General features: G+C 35.9%; 1 protein-coding gene across 15 annotated transcripts in view; it reads right to left on the bottom strand.

The window, feature by feature from the left end:
• Positions 1 to 17,295, bottom strand: part of CFAP20DC (CFAP20 domain containing) — a 297,986-nt gene that overhangs the window by 176,886 nt on the left and 103,805 nt on the right. The gene's annotated exons all lie outside the window — the stretch shown is intronic.

The following is a 17,295-nucleotide window of genomic DNA, read 5'->3' as shown; positions in this document are numbered from 1 at the left end:
AGAATTAAGGCAATCGTCTGGATCAACCAGCCCCAAACCAATTTTCCCCTTTAGGCAAATCTACCTGTTTTGGCTTCGATTTTCTTAAAAGTTGTCTTGATTCTTCCAAAGAAATCATCATGATCTAAACTGTACACTGGTCATTTGGCTAAAGAGTTCCCATTGTGAGACAAAGCTTTGACAACTTCGGGAAGTAACTCTAGATCAGTAGGCAGTATGCTAGTGGGAAGCTAATTGTAGGTGCATTAGACCACTTAAATCTTGAAAATCAAGGATAAGTAGCCAATTGTTCCTTCAAGAGAACTAATTTGATCACAGTTAGCCACTTACATTTGTTAAAAAAAAAAAGCACGGATGAAACTGAAATTAGAAGCTGGGTCTAATCTGCAGCCATTGCTGTTTATTCATAACCAATTAACCTACTGTACAGAAATAGATTCTTCCAAAGAATTTGTAATTATGCCAGGTATTTGCCAGTTTTTAAAGTACTCTTGCAGGGACTAATTTCTGCCCATTAAACAATTATACCCCTCAATACTTCATCAAATAAATTCTCTAAATGGTCTTACTGAGTTAAAGAAAAGGAGCAAATAATCGTATAGTAAAAAATTATGACATATATAAGACGGCAGGGCAAAAGCAGAAAAAAGAATTTTTGCAGTTAAAAGAAAAGCAGTATTTAAAATTGTCTGTGCTTTGATTAAAATATTAGGCTCCTCCATTATTTGCTTAGAAGCACAGTTTATATAAGGTCTATTTTATTAACATCAAAATTAAAAGATATATTAATTGATAAAGGAAATAATAATGTCATTTAAAAAGTCAAATTCCATTTAGAAGTATTGATTTTAATATGGAGGAGAACCTGAGCTTGTTTCCATAGTAGAAAAGTAAAAGAGATTGCAGTAAATTATTGATTAAATATGTAAAATTATTTTCTTTGTAGATGTCTCAACAGTAACATTTTATTCCCAGGTGATGACAATGCTCTGGTCTTTTGGGGAAAAAGGAGTCAGGTGTAATAAAAGGTAGGAGGTAGGATTGAGTGTGATGTAACAATGAGACTGGCTTGACCAGCGGAATGGTGCGCTCTGGGGAAGTGTGGGAAGTAATGTGGGATAGGGCAGTGAGGCCAGGTTCTGGAGGAGCTGGAAGATCAAGAAGAGAAACTTGGATCCCAGAGGGTCAAGTGTCACTGTGGTTCTTGAAGGAGAATGTGAGAAAAGTAGAGTATTGGAAGTCTGGACTAACCCTGATGCAGGAATGTTTGGGGTGGTAGAGTGGTACTGGGAAGAAGGCTGAGGCAGAGTAGAGACAGACTGAGGCACAGAAGCACCAATTAGTCTCCATCAGTCATTTAAGCATGAAGTGAGGAGGGTCTGGTTTGAAGGCTAGCATAGGAAGTGAAATGTAAGGGACAAATCCAGTATGCATGCCATATGGTGAAACACCATGGCTTGGTAAAATTCAGGTTATATGGAAGTACTGGGGTTTCCAGCTATCCGACACAAATTATTAACATTATTATACTAGCGTTATTATTGTTGTTACAAATTTGGGTTCCATTCCTTAAAAACTTAACATTATGCCCCAATTCCAATCTTTCAGCTGGTTTGTCCCATCAGGAATCGCATTCATCCATTCTTCCCCATAGGTGCTAAGTGCTTATCAGGTGTCAGACACGGGCTTAAGAAAAGTGTTTTTTTTTTTTTTTAATAAAAGTTTTATACAAAATGTAGCCCTTTATCACTTTTCCACTCATGCAATCATACTGTCAACTCTTAACCCTTTTTTCTCTCTGTATTTTAAAATAATACCTCTTGATTCATCAATTTTAGACATTATCTGCTGACTTCCTATTATGGTAGATAAGATTTTTAGCTCACTTATACACCTAACTTTCCTGACTCCATCCTCCCTAGATAATTATCTCTCATTCTTTCTCTTTCTCTCTTTTCTTTAAAATTTATATTCTGTGTTTTCCTTATTGTGACTATGTAAATATTGTACACAACTGAGCCAAGTGATGCTCTATGATTACCTTTTCTTTCCTTATGCAACTTCTTTAGATTTCTAGAGTTAATAACTGCTTTTTAAATTATCTTTTTTTTTTTGGAAATAAATATTTTGAGTCTTCCTACGTTTAGGAAATGCTTGGAGGTGACATCTGAGTTTCGTTTTGAACAACTAATAAGGGCTTCCAGGCCCAGGGAGGTATAGGAATGTGCTGGGCATTTTTTATCAGGACCCTCCCCTTTTATTCTCTGCTTAGATGAACCCTCCAGCTGGCTGCACCTGAAGATCCAATCAGAATCTGCCACATCTGCTTGGGAATTGGTGTCAACCTCCTTTAAACAGCGCAAGTCCAGGAAACTAGGCCCTTACCTACTACACCCATTTTTTTCTCTTTTTTCCCACAGTTTTATTGAGAAATAATTGACATCACTGTATAAGTTTAAGGTGTACAGCCTGATGATTTGATTTACATGTATTGTGAAATGATTACCACAATAGATTTAGTTAACATCCATCATCTCATACAGATACAACAGAAAGAAAAAAAAGATTTCTCCTTGTGATGAGAACTCTCAGGATCTACTCTCTTAACAACTTTCCTATGTAGCTCATCAGCAGTGTTAACTATAGTCACCATGCTGTACGTTACATCCCTAGTGTTTATTTATCTTATAACTAGAAGTTTGTACCTTTTGATTACCTTCCTTCAATTCCTGCTCTGCCCTCACCCCCGCCCCCCACTACATCTAGTAACCACAAATCTGATCTCTTTTTCTATAAGTCTGGTGGTTTTTGTTTTGCTTTGTTTTCATTAGAATCCACATATAAGTGAGAACATACAGTACCTATCCTTCTCTATCTGACTTACTTCACTTAGCATAAAATGCCATCAAGGTCTATCCATGTTGTTGCAAATGGTAGGATTTTCTCACTTTTTTATGGCTGAAAAATATTCCATTGTACATATATGCCACAACTTCTTTATCTATTCATCTATAGACGGACACTTAGGTTGTTTCCACGTCTTGGCTCCTGTAGATAATGCTACAATGAATATGGGGGTGCAGATATCTTTTTGAGTTAGTGCTTTTGTTTCCTTTGACTATGTTCCCAGAAGTGGAATTGCTGGATCATTTGGTAGTTCTATTTTTAAGTTTCTGAGGAACCTCCATACTGTTTTCCATAGTGGCTATACCAATTTACAATCCCACCAACAAAGCACAAAGGTTCCTTTTCCTCTGCAATCATACACATTTATCTCTTGTCTTTTTGATGATATCCATTCTAACAGGTATGAGTTATATCTCACTGTGGTTTTAGTTTGCAATTACTTAATGACTAGTGATGTTGAGCATTTTTTCATATACCTGTTGGCTTTTTGTATATCTTCTTTGGAATAATGTCTATTCAGGTCACTTGTCCATTTTAATTGGATTGTTTTTTTGCTATTGAGTTGTATGAGTTCTTTGTATATTTTTTGATATTAACTCCTTATCAGATATATGGCTTGCAAATATTTTTTCCATTTCATAGGTTGTCTATTCACTTTGTTAATGGTTTCTTTTGCTGTGCAGAAGCTTTTTAGTTTGATGTAATCCCAGTTGTTGTTTACTTTTGATTTTGTTGCTTGTGTTGTAGGTGTGATTTATACACTTCTTATATATCCCAGTCAAACTGCTTTTACTCCCTCTGCCTGGACTTCATGCTTCATGGAAAGTACTCAACAAATAATGGTATGCAGGTGTGTGTATGAATATACGAAGACCCGCATATACATACATGCCTACACAAATACTTTCAAACTTTCATTATATCATCATTCGACAAACACCATAAATGTGTGAGAACTGGTAAGTTATTTAGTGAATCCATCTCGTAGAAGTACAGATGGGAGTAATTCCTGAAAAAGATGGGAATATCTTTCACAAATCTTCTTGGTTAGAGGAAATAGAAAATTTTTTTTAGTTTAGTGGACAGAATTTTTTTTTTGTTTAGCTGATATTTATAAAGGTTACAATTTTCATAAGCTTCCACAAATAACTCATTATTCATATAAATTCTGTGATAATTTTCTGAAGTTTTAGAAAAGAGTATGAACTCTCTACTATCAACAGGTGGGTTATCTGAATTACAGCTGATCTTTATAAAATATTTTCATTATCCTTGGGGATATCATTCACTCTTAAAATCCCTTTTTTGACATTTTTCTTGATCTCTAATCACTTTATTCCTATGTGCAACTCTAGGCCATCAGGGAAGAGCTCTTGATCTAAAATATTTATAATTACGGGTCCTTAAGAAATAAGCACAGGAAAGACAGCAATCTTGATAAAGAAGAGACAGTTCTGTTTAGTTTGTTTCTTGGATTGATAAGAGAGTTTATGGTATTTAGTTCCAGCGTGGAATTTTATGTGAAACAACTGACTGCCAAAGGGTGGAAGCATTATTCAAAGCATCAGTTTCTAGTTTTTACTGAAATATTTTGGCCATATGGCTTCATTGTACTGGTGAAACACATGCATGCACGTGCACACACACACCCCCGCGCGCACACACACATTCAAGAGCTTGCAATAACAAGCTCTTGGCTGTCCCAGAACTCTTTTGATTTCCTGTGCCCCTATTCTCTGCCAATACCGTAGGAAAGACCTGAAGATAACTGGATTCATTTTGCCTGTGTGTAAAGAGCCTGAGTCACTAACAGTACACAGCTCTAGCTAGCATCGCTTGCTAAAAAGGAATGACAAACAAAAAATTACAATTTCATAACCTAGCAATCCTAAAGTACATCTTTTCCCAGAATTTTAGAACCTCATTCTGTTTTCATGCTCCTGAAATAACAAAAAACAAGGTTTTAAGACTTTTATTCTTGCTCCTTTTAAAATAATTTTTCACTTTAGCTTGAATTTCTCAAGAGAAAATCTGATTACAATGACTTTATCTATCTTTTTCACCATCATATTGTGTTTATTAAGTGGTGTAAGCAGAGATTGCAAGAGTAATTTCCACATGGTCAGGGGAAGTAATTACCTATTACTAGTGTATTAAAAGCAATTTCCCCAGGAAAAGCAAATCACCACAAGTCATTATATGGAGAGAGGGGAGTTGACTGGAGGTCGGGGCTGCCAGGGTAGTAGCTCATGACTGAACCAAGGAAAGGCAAATTCCTTGTAGAAGTGTCATAATTATACCTGTTCAGCAATCAATCTCTACCTCCCAGTTCCTATCCTCCTCCAGCAAGCTATCTCTTCCTGAAACATATGTCCCATCTTTCTCTTGCTAATCCTCAAGTCACCCTTTCACTGTGCCCTTTGAAATCCTTACTACTGAAAAGTACCTATATTCTTCATATTCTTCTAAGGGTCCCACACATCTTACCTTAACTGAAACCTGGCTTTTCTCTGAGATATTACTTCCCCTTCAAGTCTGGAGCTGAAGTTCACTTATGCAGTTCACCTGTGCTTCTACAGCCCCCTATTTTGAGGCCATGGGGCGGGGTGGCACTAGAAGAGAGTTTGCTCTTCTGACTGGGAACTCTATCTTCTTTGAAGCCTGAGGCATTGCAGAGACAGGCTCTTCCACCCTTTCAGCTTCACATCACGCCCCAGTCCCTCCTTCTACCTCCCCAGGTACACAAGCACCATCCTATACACACATTCCTGGAAAATACTGGGACCAGGTTCATCTTACCTTCTGATTCAACACCCTAAAAGTCACTTAACCTTTTCTGAAAGTCTTCCTCTCCTCTTTACTCCTTAATCCACTCACATGGCCATACCTTGAGATTTAATTTAATTACCCTGAAATACTTTAAAAATTCTGAATTATATTCTATTCCTTTATCTGTCTGTCAACTCCCTCCAGTTAACCTCTACTGACAACACCTTTTAAATATATTCCTCCGAGGGATGCAAGAGTTTGGGCCCTGGAGCCAAGCTGTCTGGATTTGGATTCCAGTTCCACCACTTACTAGTTATATAATCTTTGCAGTTACTTGTCCTCTCTGTGCCTCTCTTTCCTTATTTTTAAAATGGTGATAATAATGACACATTCTCATACAGTTGTTAGGATTCAATGTTTAAATATATGTAAGCACTTCTAATAGTGCCTAGCATATGGTAAATGCTCGATGTATGTTAACCATATGATCTTTTTGACGTTCATACCGTGAAATTCATAGACTTTGAGGGTACAGTTCAATGAGTTTTGACCATTTCATACATCTATATACCATACCCTATCAAGATATAGAACATTTCGATCACCCCAGACCGATCTTTTGTGCAGCTCTCCAATCAATCTCAGCATTCATACCGTTTAAGGGCAAATACTAACTTCTTTCACTTTAGATTAATTTTGTCTATTCTACTACTTTATATAAATGAAATCACAGTAAATGGCTTCTTAGAGTTAGGCTAAGATTTGAGGTTCATCAGTGTTGTTGCATGTACTGGTAGTTCATTCTTGCTTTGCTGAATAGGAGCTCACTATGAATAGACCACAATTTGTTCAGTCTTCTGTTGTTGGACACTTGCATTATTTCAAGATTTCGGCTATCATAAATAAAACTGTTGTGAAATTCAAATTTGTGTACACATATTTTCATTCCCTTGAATAAACACGAAGAAGTGGAACAGTTGGGTCAAAGGGTAAATGTTTAACTTTATGAGAAACTTCCAAAGGTATTTCCAAAGTGGTTATACTATTTTCCTTTACACTAGAAATTTATGAAATTGCTTTACATCTCAACAACATTTAGTATTTCCTGTCTCTTTTAATTTAGCCATTCTAGTGGATGAAGTAATGGTGGTAACTGTTTTAAATCTGAATTTCCCTGACTGATGGTATAGAGCTCTTCTTCGTATGCTTATTTAACCAAATGTATAATCTTTAATTATTTTTGCCTTAAAAAGTTATGTCTTTTTATTATAGAGTTGTAGGATGTAGTCTGAATACAAGTCTTTTGTCAGTTATATGTATTAAGAATATTTTCTCCCAGTTTGTGCCTTGCTTATTCATTTTCTTAATAACACCTTTTTGATGAGCAGTTTTAAATTTTATTGAAGCCCATTTTGTCAATTAATTTTTTATTATGGTTAATGCTTTCTGGGTCCTAAGAAATCTCTTCAAGTAGCTCTTTAGTTTTAGTATTTACATTTAGGTATATGATTCATCTCAAATTAATTTTTGTGAATGGTATGAAGTATGGGTTGAGGTTCATTTTTCTTTCTTCTATATGAATACTCACAAGTTCCAGTTCTCAAAAAATTGCTCTGATGCCTTGGTTGAAAATCAACTGACTATACATGTGTGGGTGTATTTCTGAAGTTTTTATTGGTATCTATGCCAAGAACATAATGTCTTCATTACTGTAAGCTTAAACCAAGTTTTGAAATCATGAGGTATAAATTTTACTTTTTGAAAATTGTTTTGGCTATTCTAGGACCTTTGAATTTCTATGTAAATTTCAGAAGTATCTTCTTAATTTCTGTAAAAGAAAGAAGCCTGTTGGGATTCTAATTGGGATTAGATTGAACCAACATATTTACTAAGAGAGTATTGGCAGCTTAACAAATACAGTCTTCTGATCCACAAACAACATGCCCCCATTTATTTAGGTCTTCAATTTCTCTCAGCAATGTTTTATAGCTTTCAATGTAAAGGTCTAACATATATTTTGTTAAATTTATTCCTAAATATTTAATATTTTTCATGGTATTATAAATATTTTTAAGATTTAGAACTTTCAATTGTTTACTGTAACAATTTTGTATAGAAATATATAGAAACAATTGATTTTGGTATACTGCCATTGTATTCTTTGACCTTGATAAACTCAATTACGTTACTAGGTTTTCTTTAGTTTTTGTTGGTTCCCTAGAATTTTCTTTTTTATTAAAACATCTTTATTGGAGTATAATTGCTTTACAATGTTGGGTTAATTTCTGCTGTATAACAAAGTGAATCAGCTATATGTATACATATATCTCCATATCCCCTCCCTCTTGTGCCTCCCTCACACCCTCCCTTTCCCACCCCTCTAGGTGGTCACAAAGCACCGAGGTGACATCTCTGTGCTATGCAGCTGCTTCCCACTAGCTATCTATTTTACATTTGGTAGTATATATATGTCAAGGCTACTCTCTCATTTCGTCCCGGCTACCCTTCCCCTCCCCATGTCCTCAGCTTACCCTTCCCCTCCCCGTGCATTTTCTATGCCTGCATCTTTATTCCTGTCCTACCCCTAGGTTCATCAGAACCATTTTTTTTTTTTTTTTTTTTAGATTCCATATATAGGTGTTAGGATACGGTTTTTGTTTTTCTCTTTCTTACTTCACTCTGTATGAGACTCTAGGCCCATCCACCTCACTACAAATAACTCAATTTCGTTTCTTTTTAAGACTGAGTAATATTCCATTGTATATATGTGCCACATCTTCTTTACCCATTCATCTGTTGATGGATACCTAGGTTGCTTCCATATACTGGCTATTGTAAATAGTGCTGCAATGACATTGTGGTAGATGACTCTTTTTGAATTATGGTTTTCTCAGGGTATATGCCCAGTAGTGGGATTGCTGGATCAGATGGTAGTTCTATTTTTAGTTTTTTAAGGAACCTCCATATTGTTCTCCATAGTGGCTATATCAATTTACATTCCCACCAACAGTGCAAGAGGGTTCCCTTTTCTCCACACCCTCTCCAGCATTTATTGTTTGTAGATTTTTTGATGACGGCCATTCTGACAGGTGTGAGGTGATACCTCATTGTGCTTTTGATTTGCATTTCTCTAAAGATTAGTGATGTTGAGCATCTTTTCAAGTGTTTGTTGGCAACTGGTATGTCTTCTTTGGAGAATTGTCTATTTAGGTGTTCAGCTCACTTTTGGATTGGGTTGTGTGTTTTTTGGATACTGAGCTGCATGAGCTGCTTGTATAATTTGGAAATTAATCCCTTGTCGGTTGCATCATTGGCAAATATTTTCTCCCATTCTGAGGGTTGTCTTTTCATCGTGTTTATGGTTTCCTTTGCTGTACAAAAGCTCTTAAGTTTCATTAGGTCCCATTTGTTTATTTTAATTTCTATTGCTCTAGGAGAGGGGTCAAAAAGGATCTTGCCCACTTATTGAAGAGGCTGTCTTTGTTCCATTGTATATTCTTGCCTCCTTTATCAAAGATAAGGTGACCATATGAGCATGGGTTGATCTGTGGGCTTTCATTGCTTTGGGTAGTGTAGTCATTTTCACAATGTTGATTCCTCCAATCCAGAAACATGGTATATCTCTCCATCTGTTTGTATCATATTTAATTTCCTTCATCAGGGTCTTATAGTTTACTGCATACAGATCTTTTGTCTCCTTAAGTAGGTTTATTCCTAGGTATTTTATTCTTTTTGTTGCAATGGTAAATGCGAGTGCTTCCTTAATTTCTCTTTCAGAATTTTCATCATTAGTATACAAGAATTCAAGAGATTTCTGTGCATTAATTTTGTATCCTGCTACATTACCCAATTAATTGATTAGCTCTAGTAGTTTTCTGGTAGCATCTTTAGGAGTCTCTGTGTATAGTATCATGTCATCTGCAAACAGCGACAGTTTTACTTCTTTTCTGATTTGGATTCCTTTTATTTCTTTTTATTCTCTGATTGCAGTGGCTAACACTTCCTAAACTATGTTGAATAACAGTGGTGAAAGTGGGCAACCTTGTCTCGCTCCAGATCTTAGAGGAAATGGTTTAATCCTTCATTTTGTTAATATGGTGTATCACATTGATTGATTTGCATATACTGAAGAATCCTTGCATTCCTGGGATAAAGCCCTCTTGATCATGGTGTATGGTCCTTTTAATGTGCTGCTGGATTATGTTTGTTAGTATTTTGTTGAGGATTTTCGCATCTATGTTCATCAGTGATATTGGCCTGTAGTTTTCTTTTTATGGGGGGGACAGCTTTGTGTGGTTTTGGTATCAGGGTGATGGTGGCCTGGTAGAATGAGTTTGGGAGTGTTCATCCCTCTGCTATATTTTGGAAGAGCTTGAGAAAGAAAGATGTTAGCTCTTCTCTAATTTTTTTTATCATAAATGGGTGTTGAATTTTGTCAAAAGCATTTTCTGCATCTATTGAGATTATCATATGATTTTTATCCTTCAATTTGTTAATATGGTGTATCACATTGATTGATTTGCATATACTGAAGAATCCTTGCATTCCTGGGATAAAGCCCTCTTGATCATGGTGTATGGTCCTTTTAATGTGCTGCTGGATTATGTTTGTTAGTATTTTGTTGAGGATTTTCGCATCTATGTTCATCAGTGATATTGGCCTGTAGTTTTCTTTTTATGGGGGGGACAGCTTTGTGTGGTTTTGGTATCAGGGTGATGGTGGCCTGGTAGAATGAGTTTGGGAGTGTTCATCCCTCTGCTATATTTTGGAAGAGCTTGAGAAAGAAAGATGTTAGCTCTTCTCTAAAGTTTGATAGAAATCACCTGTGAATCCTTCTGGTCCTGGGCTTTTGTTTTTTGGAAGATTTTTAATCACAGTTTCAATTTCAGTGTTTGTGACTGGTCTGTTTTTATTTTCTACTTCTTCCTGGTTCAGTCTCGGAAGGTTGTGGTTTTCTAAGAACTTGTCCATTTCTTCCACGTTGTCCATTTTATTGGCATATAGTTGCTTGTAGTAATCTCTCATGATCCTTTGTATTTCTTCAGTGTTAGTTGTTATTTCTTCTTTTTCATTTCTGGTTCTGTTGATTTGAGTCTTCTCCCTTTTTTTATTTGCGGTACACAGGCCTCTCACTGTTGTGGCCTCTCCTGTTGTGCAGCACAGGCTCCGGACACAAAGCCTCAGAGGCCATGGCTCATGGGCCCAGCCACTCCGTGGCATGTGGGATCTTCCCGGACCAGGTCACGAACCCGTGTCCCCTGTATCAGCAGGCAGACTCTCCACCACTGTGCCACCAGGGAAGCCCAAGTCTTCTCCCTTTTTTTCTTGATGAGTTTGGTTAATCGTTTATCAGTTTTGTTTATCTTCTCAAAGAACCAGCTTTTACTTTTATTGATCTTTGCTACCGTTTCCTTCATTTCTTTTTCATTTATCTCCGATCTGATATTTATGATTTCTTTCCTTCTGCTAACTTTGGGGTTTTTTTGTTCTTCTTTCTCTCATTGCTTTAGGTGTAAGGTTAGGTTGTTTATCTGACGTTTTTGTTATTTCTTGAAGTAGGATTGTATTGCTATAAACTTCCCTCTTAGAACTGCTTTTGTTGCATCCCATAGGTTTTGGGTCATTGTGTTTTCATTATCATTTGTTCCTAGGTATTTTTTTACTTCCTCTTTGATTTCTTCCGTGATCTCTTTGTTATTTAGTAGCGTACTGTTTAGCCTCCATGTGTTTGTATTTTTCAGTTTTTTGCCTGTGATTGATATCTAGTCTCAGAGCATTGTGGTCAGAAAAGATACTTGATATGATTTCAATTTTCTTACATTTAACAAGACTTGATTTGTGACCCAAGATATGATCTAACCTGGAGAATGTTCCATGGGCACTTGAGAAGAAAGTGTATTCTGTTGTTTTTGGATGGAATGTCCTATAAATATCAATTAAGTCCATCTTGCTTAATGTATCATTTAAAGCTTGTGTTTCCTTATTTATTTTTATTTTGAATGATCTGTCCATTGGTGAAAGTGGGGTGGTAAAGTCCCCGCTATGATTGTGTTACTGTCGATTTCCCCTTTTATGGCTGTTAGCATTTGCGTTATGTATTGAGGTGCTCCTATGTTGGGTGCATAAATATTTACAATTGTTATATCTTCTTCTTGGATTGATCCCTTGATCATTATGTAGAGTCCTTCTTTGTCTCTTATAATAGTCTTTATTTTAAAGTCTATTTTGCCTGATATGAGAATTGCTACTCCAGCTTTCTTTTGATTTCCATTTGAATGGAATATCTTCTTCCATTCCCTCACTTTCAATCTATATGTGACCCTAGGTCTGAAGTGGGCCCCTTGTAGACAGCATATATATGGGTCTTGTTTTTGTATCCATTCAGCCAGTCTGTGTCTTTTGGTGGGAGCATTTAGTCCATTTACATTTAAGGTAATTATCGATATGTATGTTCCTATTCCCATTTTCTTGTTTTGGGTTTGTTATTGTAGGTCTTTTCCTTCTCTTGTGTTTCCTGCCTAGAGAAGTTCCTTTAGCATTTGTTGTAAAGCTGGTTTGCTGGTGCTGAATCCTCTTAACTTTTGCTCGTCTGTAAAGGTTTTAATTTCCTTGTCAAATCTGAATGGTATCCTTGCTGGGCAGAGTAATGTTGGTTGTAGGTTTTTCCCTTTCATCACTTTAAATATGTCCTGCCACTCCCTTCTGACTTCCGGAATTTCTGCTGAACGATCAGCTGTTAACCTTATAGGGATTCTCTTGTATATTATTTGCTGCTTTTCTCTTGCTGCTTTTAATATTTTTCCTTTGTATTTAATTTTTGATAGTTTGATTAATATGTGTCTTGGCATGTTTCTCCTTGGATTTATCCTGTATGGGATTCTATGCGCTTCCTGGACTTGATTTACTATTTCCTTTCCTATGTTAGGGAAGTTTTCAAGTATAATCTCTTGAAATATTTTCTCAGACCCTTTCTTTTTCACTTATTTTTCTGGGACCCCTATAATTTGAGTGTTGGTGGGTTTAATGTTGTCCCAGAGGTCTCTTTTCATTCTTTTTTCTTTATTGTGTTCTGTGCCAGTTATTTCCACTATTTTTTCTTCCAGGTCACTTATCCGTTCTTCTGCCTCAGTTATTCTGCTATTGATTCTTTCTAGAGAATTTTAAATTTCATTTATTGTGTTGTTCATCATTGTTTGTTTGCTCTTTAGTTCTTCTAGGTCCTTGTTAAACGTTTCTTGTATTTTCTCCATTCTATTTCCAAGATTTTGGATCATCTCTACTATCATTATTCTGAATTCTTTTTCTATTTCCTTTCATTTGTTTGGTCTCGTGGGTTTTTACCTTGCTCCTTCATCTGCTGCATATTTCTCTGTCTTCTGATTTTGTTTAACTTACTGCATTTGGGGTCTCCTTTTCACAGGCTGCAGTTTCATAGTTCCCATTGTTCTTGGTGTCTGCCCCTGGTGGGTGAGGTTGGTTCACTGGCTTGTTTAGCCTTCCTGTGGAGGGGACTGGTGCCTGTGCTCCTGTTGGTGGGGCTGGATCTTGTCTCTCTGGTGGGCAGGGCCGCATCTGGTGGTGTGTTTTGCGGTGTCTGTGAACGTATTATGATTTTAGGTAGCCTCTCTGCTAATGGGTGGGGTTGTGTTCCTCTCTTGCTAGTTGTTTGGTAAGGGCATCCAGCACTGGAGTTTGCTGGCTGTTGGGTGGAGCGGGGTCTTAGTGTTGAGATGGAGATGTCTGGGAGAGCTCTTGCCGATTTACATTATGTGGTGCCAGGAGGTCTCTGGCGGTCCAATGTTCTGGACACAGCTCTCCCACCTTGGAGGCTCAAGCCTGACACCTGGCCAGAGCACAAAGACCCTTCTAAAATGTACAGTGCTCACGGTCTTTTCCGTCCACAATCCAGAGGGATTCATCCAGCCAGGTGTGCTGCTCTGTATCTTTCAGCTCACTGATCCCAATCCAGTGTTCATGCACACTGCATGCATTTGAGACACTCCAGGGAGAGTCTCTGCACGTCTGAAGTAAGGTCCTGGAGCAACACCCCCCCATGTGTGACAGACAGGGGGCAGGACATGGCAGCAGTCCTCTCTAGAATTTTCTATAAGATGATTATGTTGTCTGCAAAGAGAGAAACTTTTATTTCTTCTTTTTCAATCTGTATGTTTTAAAATTTCTCTTTATTATCTTATTGCACTTGCTGGGACCTCTAATGCAATGCTGAATTGAAGCAGTCAGTGTGGATATCTTTGCTTTGTTCCCCGTCTTAGGAGGTAAGTATTGATAGAATTTCACCATTAAGTATGATTTAGTTGTAGGTGTTTTATAGAGGCCTTTTATCAGGCTCAACAAGTTTCCTTCTGTTACTATTTTGATGTGAGTTTTCATTTTAATGGCTAATGAATTTTCATCAAATGATTTTTCACATACATTGAGATGACTTTATGATTTGTTCCCTTTATTCTGATAATGTGAAAAATTACACTGACTAATTTTCAAGTGTAAGACTACCCTTTAATTCTTGGAATAAACACCACTTGGTCATGATGTTAAGGATCCATGTGTCTATGTTCTTGAGTGATATTGATTTATAGTTCTCTTTTGGGAATTAATATATTTCCTGGTTTTGGTATCAGAATTATGCTGGCCACATTTCATTAAGTGAATTGAAAAATGTTCCTTCTCCTTTATTATCTGAGAGAGAGTATTATTCTTTCCTTAAATGTTTGGTTAGATTTACCCATAAAGACTTCCGAACCTGTATTTTTTTGTGGGAATGTTTTAAATTACAAATTCATTTTCTAAAAATAGATATAAGGCTACTCAGATTTTCTATTTCTTTTAGTATCAGTTTTAGTAATGTGTCTTTAAAAGAATCTTCCCACTTTCTAAGTTGTCAAATTTATTAGTATACAATTGTTCATAATATTCCCTTATTTTCCTTTTTCCTTACATTCATTCTTGATATTGACAATGTGTGTATGTGTTCTTTTTTTCTTGATTAGTTTAGGTTTATCACTTACTAAATATTTTCAAAAATCCAAATTTGGTTTTAGTGATTTTTCTCCATTGCCCATTTTCCATTTCATTGACTTATTCTCTTGATTATTTCTTTCTGCATACTTTAGATGCTTCTAATGCATCTCACAAATTTTAGTATGCTTTATTTTAATTACCATTTAAAATTAGTAAAAATATCAGTTATGATATTTGCTAATATTCCCTGTTAGTTTTCTTTTACTTGTAGGTTATTTAGAAGTATGTTGCTTTATTTTCAAGTACTTGAGGATTTTTCAATTATATTTTTGTTACTAATTTCCATCTAATTCCATTTAGCCACAGAATATACTTTGTATGATTTCAGTCTTTTTAACTTTGCTGAGATTAATACAGCCTAATATACCATATATCTTGGTGAACATTCAATGCATACTTGAATATAGTGTTATTCTGCAATTGTTAGATTTAACATCCTAGAAATGTCAAATAAGCCAGGTTGATTGATAGCATTTTTCAAGTTTACTGATTTTCTGTCAATTTCTGATAGGGGAGTGTTGAAATCGTCATCTATAATTGTGTATTTATCTTTCTCTCTTCAGTTCTGTTAGTTTTTGCTTCATGCATTTTCAAGCAGTGTTACTAGCTATGTACACATGTAGGATGTTATATCTTCTACATGTTTGACCCCCTTATCATTATGAAATATGCCTCTTTACATAATATTCCTTGTCCTGCAGTCTACTTTGACTGATATTAATAGAGCCATTCTAGCTTTTTTATAATTTGTGTTTGCAAGGTAAAACTTTTTCTATTAAAATTTTTTTAACTTACCTGTGTCCTTAAATTTAATGTGCACTGCTTATAAACAGAATATAACTGTCTCACTTTTTATTCAATCTAACAATTTCTGTCTTTCTGTTGGAGTGTTTAGTCCATTTCCATTTAATGTAATTATTCTGATGTGTTTGAGTTTAAGGCTACCAATTTATTTGTTTTCAATCTGTCCCATCTGCTCTTTGTTTAGTTCTCCTCTATTTTGGATTGAATATATTTTTAGTGTCCCATTAATTTCCTCAATTTGTTGATTAGCAATTCATTGATTAGCTATATTTGTTGATTAGTTGTTCTTTTACTTTTTTCTGTGGTTGCCCTAGAGTTTGCAATATGAATCTTTCCTTTTTTTTTTTTTTCCTCACTGCTGTGGCCTCTCCCGTTGCGGAACACAGGCTCCGGACGCGCAGGCTCAGCGGCCATGGCTCATGGGTCCAGCCGCTCCGCGGCATGTGGGATCTTCCCGGACCAGGGCACGAACCCGTGTCCCCTGCATCGGCAGGCGGACTCCCAACCACTGCGCCACCAGGGAAGCCCTGCAATATGAATCTTTAACTTCTAACAATTTAACCCTGAATAAATATTAGAATATCTTCTGGATAAGAACCTCATAAAAGTATACTACCATCTCTGTGTTATTACTGTCACATATTTTACTTCTACATTGTTATTTTTGCTTTCAACAATCAAATACTTTGAAAGAATTTATGATATGAATAAAGAAACTTTTAGATTTACCTATTAATTTACCATTACTTGTCCTCTTCATTCTCTCATTTAGATCCAAATTTCTATCTGGCATGTATTTTTCAGCCTGAATAACTTCCTTTAATATTTCTGTAGTGCAGGTTTGCTGGTAACAAATTCTCTCAACTTTTTAGTCTGAAAATGTTATTTTGCTCCAATTTTTGAAGAATATTTTCACTAGATAAAGAATTCTAAGTTGACAGGTTTAAACATTTTTTTTCCCTAGCACTATTTCATTGTCTTCCTACTTTCATTGCTTCTGATGGAAAGCTGGTGATATATTTTATCATTGTTCTCTTGTGTATAATTGATTTTTTCTCTTCTTGCTGCTTGTTAAGATTTTATCATTGAGTTTTAGCAATTTAATTATGACATACCATGGTGTGATCTTTGTGGGGTTTTTTGTGTTTTTTTGTTTTTTTTTTTTAGTTATGATATACCATGGTGTGATTTTGGTGTGATTTTTGTGTGTTTCTCAGCTCATAGTTTGTTGCGCTTACTGGATCTATAGGCATATTTTTCAAAATTTGAAAAATTTCAACCATGATTTCTATAAAGTTTCTCCTGCTCAATCTCTTTTTGCTCTCCTTATAGTACTCCAATTACACATATATTAGACTGACAGATATTGTTTCACAGGCCATTCAGACTATATTCATTTTTTTTCAGGCTTTTCCCCTCTCTCTGCGCTTCAGTTTGAAGAGTTTCTATATTCTTGACTTCAATTTGACTGATATTCCCCAGTGTTTAACTTAGTGTTAAGTCTATCCAGTGAAAGTTTCAGTTCAACATTGTATTTTTTCCAAATTTCTTTACACAATTTCCTTTTTCCATTGGGGTTTCTTAATTTGCTCCCTCATTATGTTCAAAGTTTCCTTTAAATCCTCTAATATATTTATAATAGTTACTTTAAGGCCCTTGAATTTTCATTCTGTGATTTTTCTCCTGGTTATGGATCATGTTTACCCAGTTCGCCTATCTAGTATCTGTTTTTTTAAAAATTGTATGCTGGACATTATGGCTACTATGTTTTTGGGC

Source organism: Physeter macrocephalus, chromosome 18 (assembly GCF_002837175.3).
Source record: "Physeter macrocephalus isolate SW-GA chromosome 18, ASM283717v5, whole genome shotgun sequence".
NCBI classification, from domain to species: Eukaryota; Metazoa; Chordata; class Mammalia; order Artiodactyla; family Physeteridae; genus Physeter; species Physeter macrocephalus.
The sequence above is the reverse complement of the archived record's forward strand: the minus strand, read 5'-3'. Positions and strand labels throughout refer to the sequence as shown.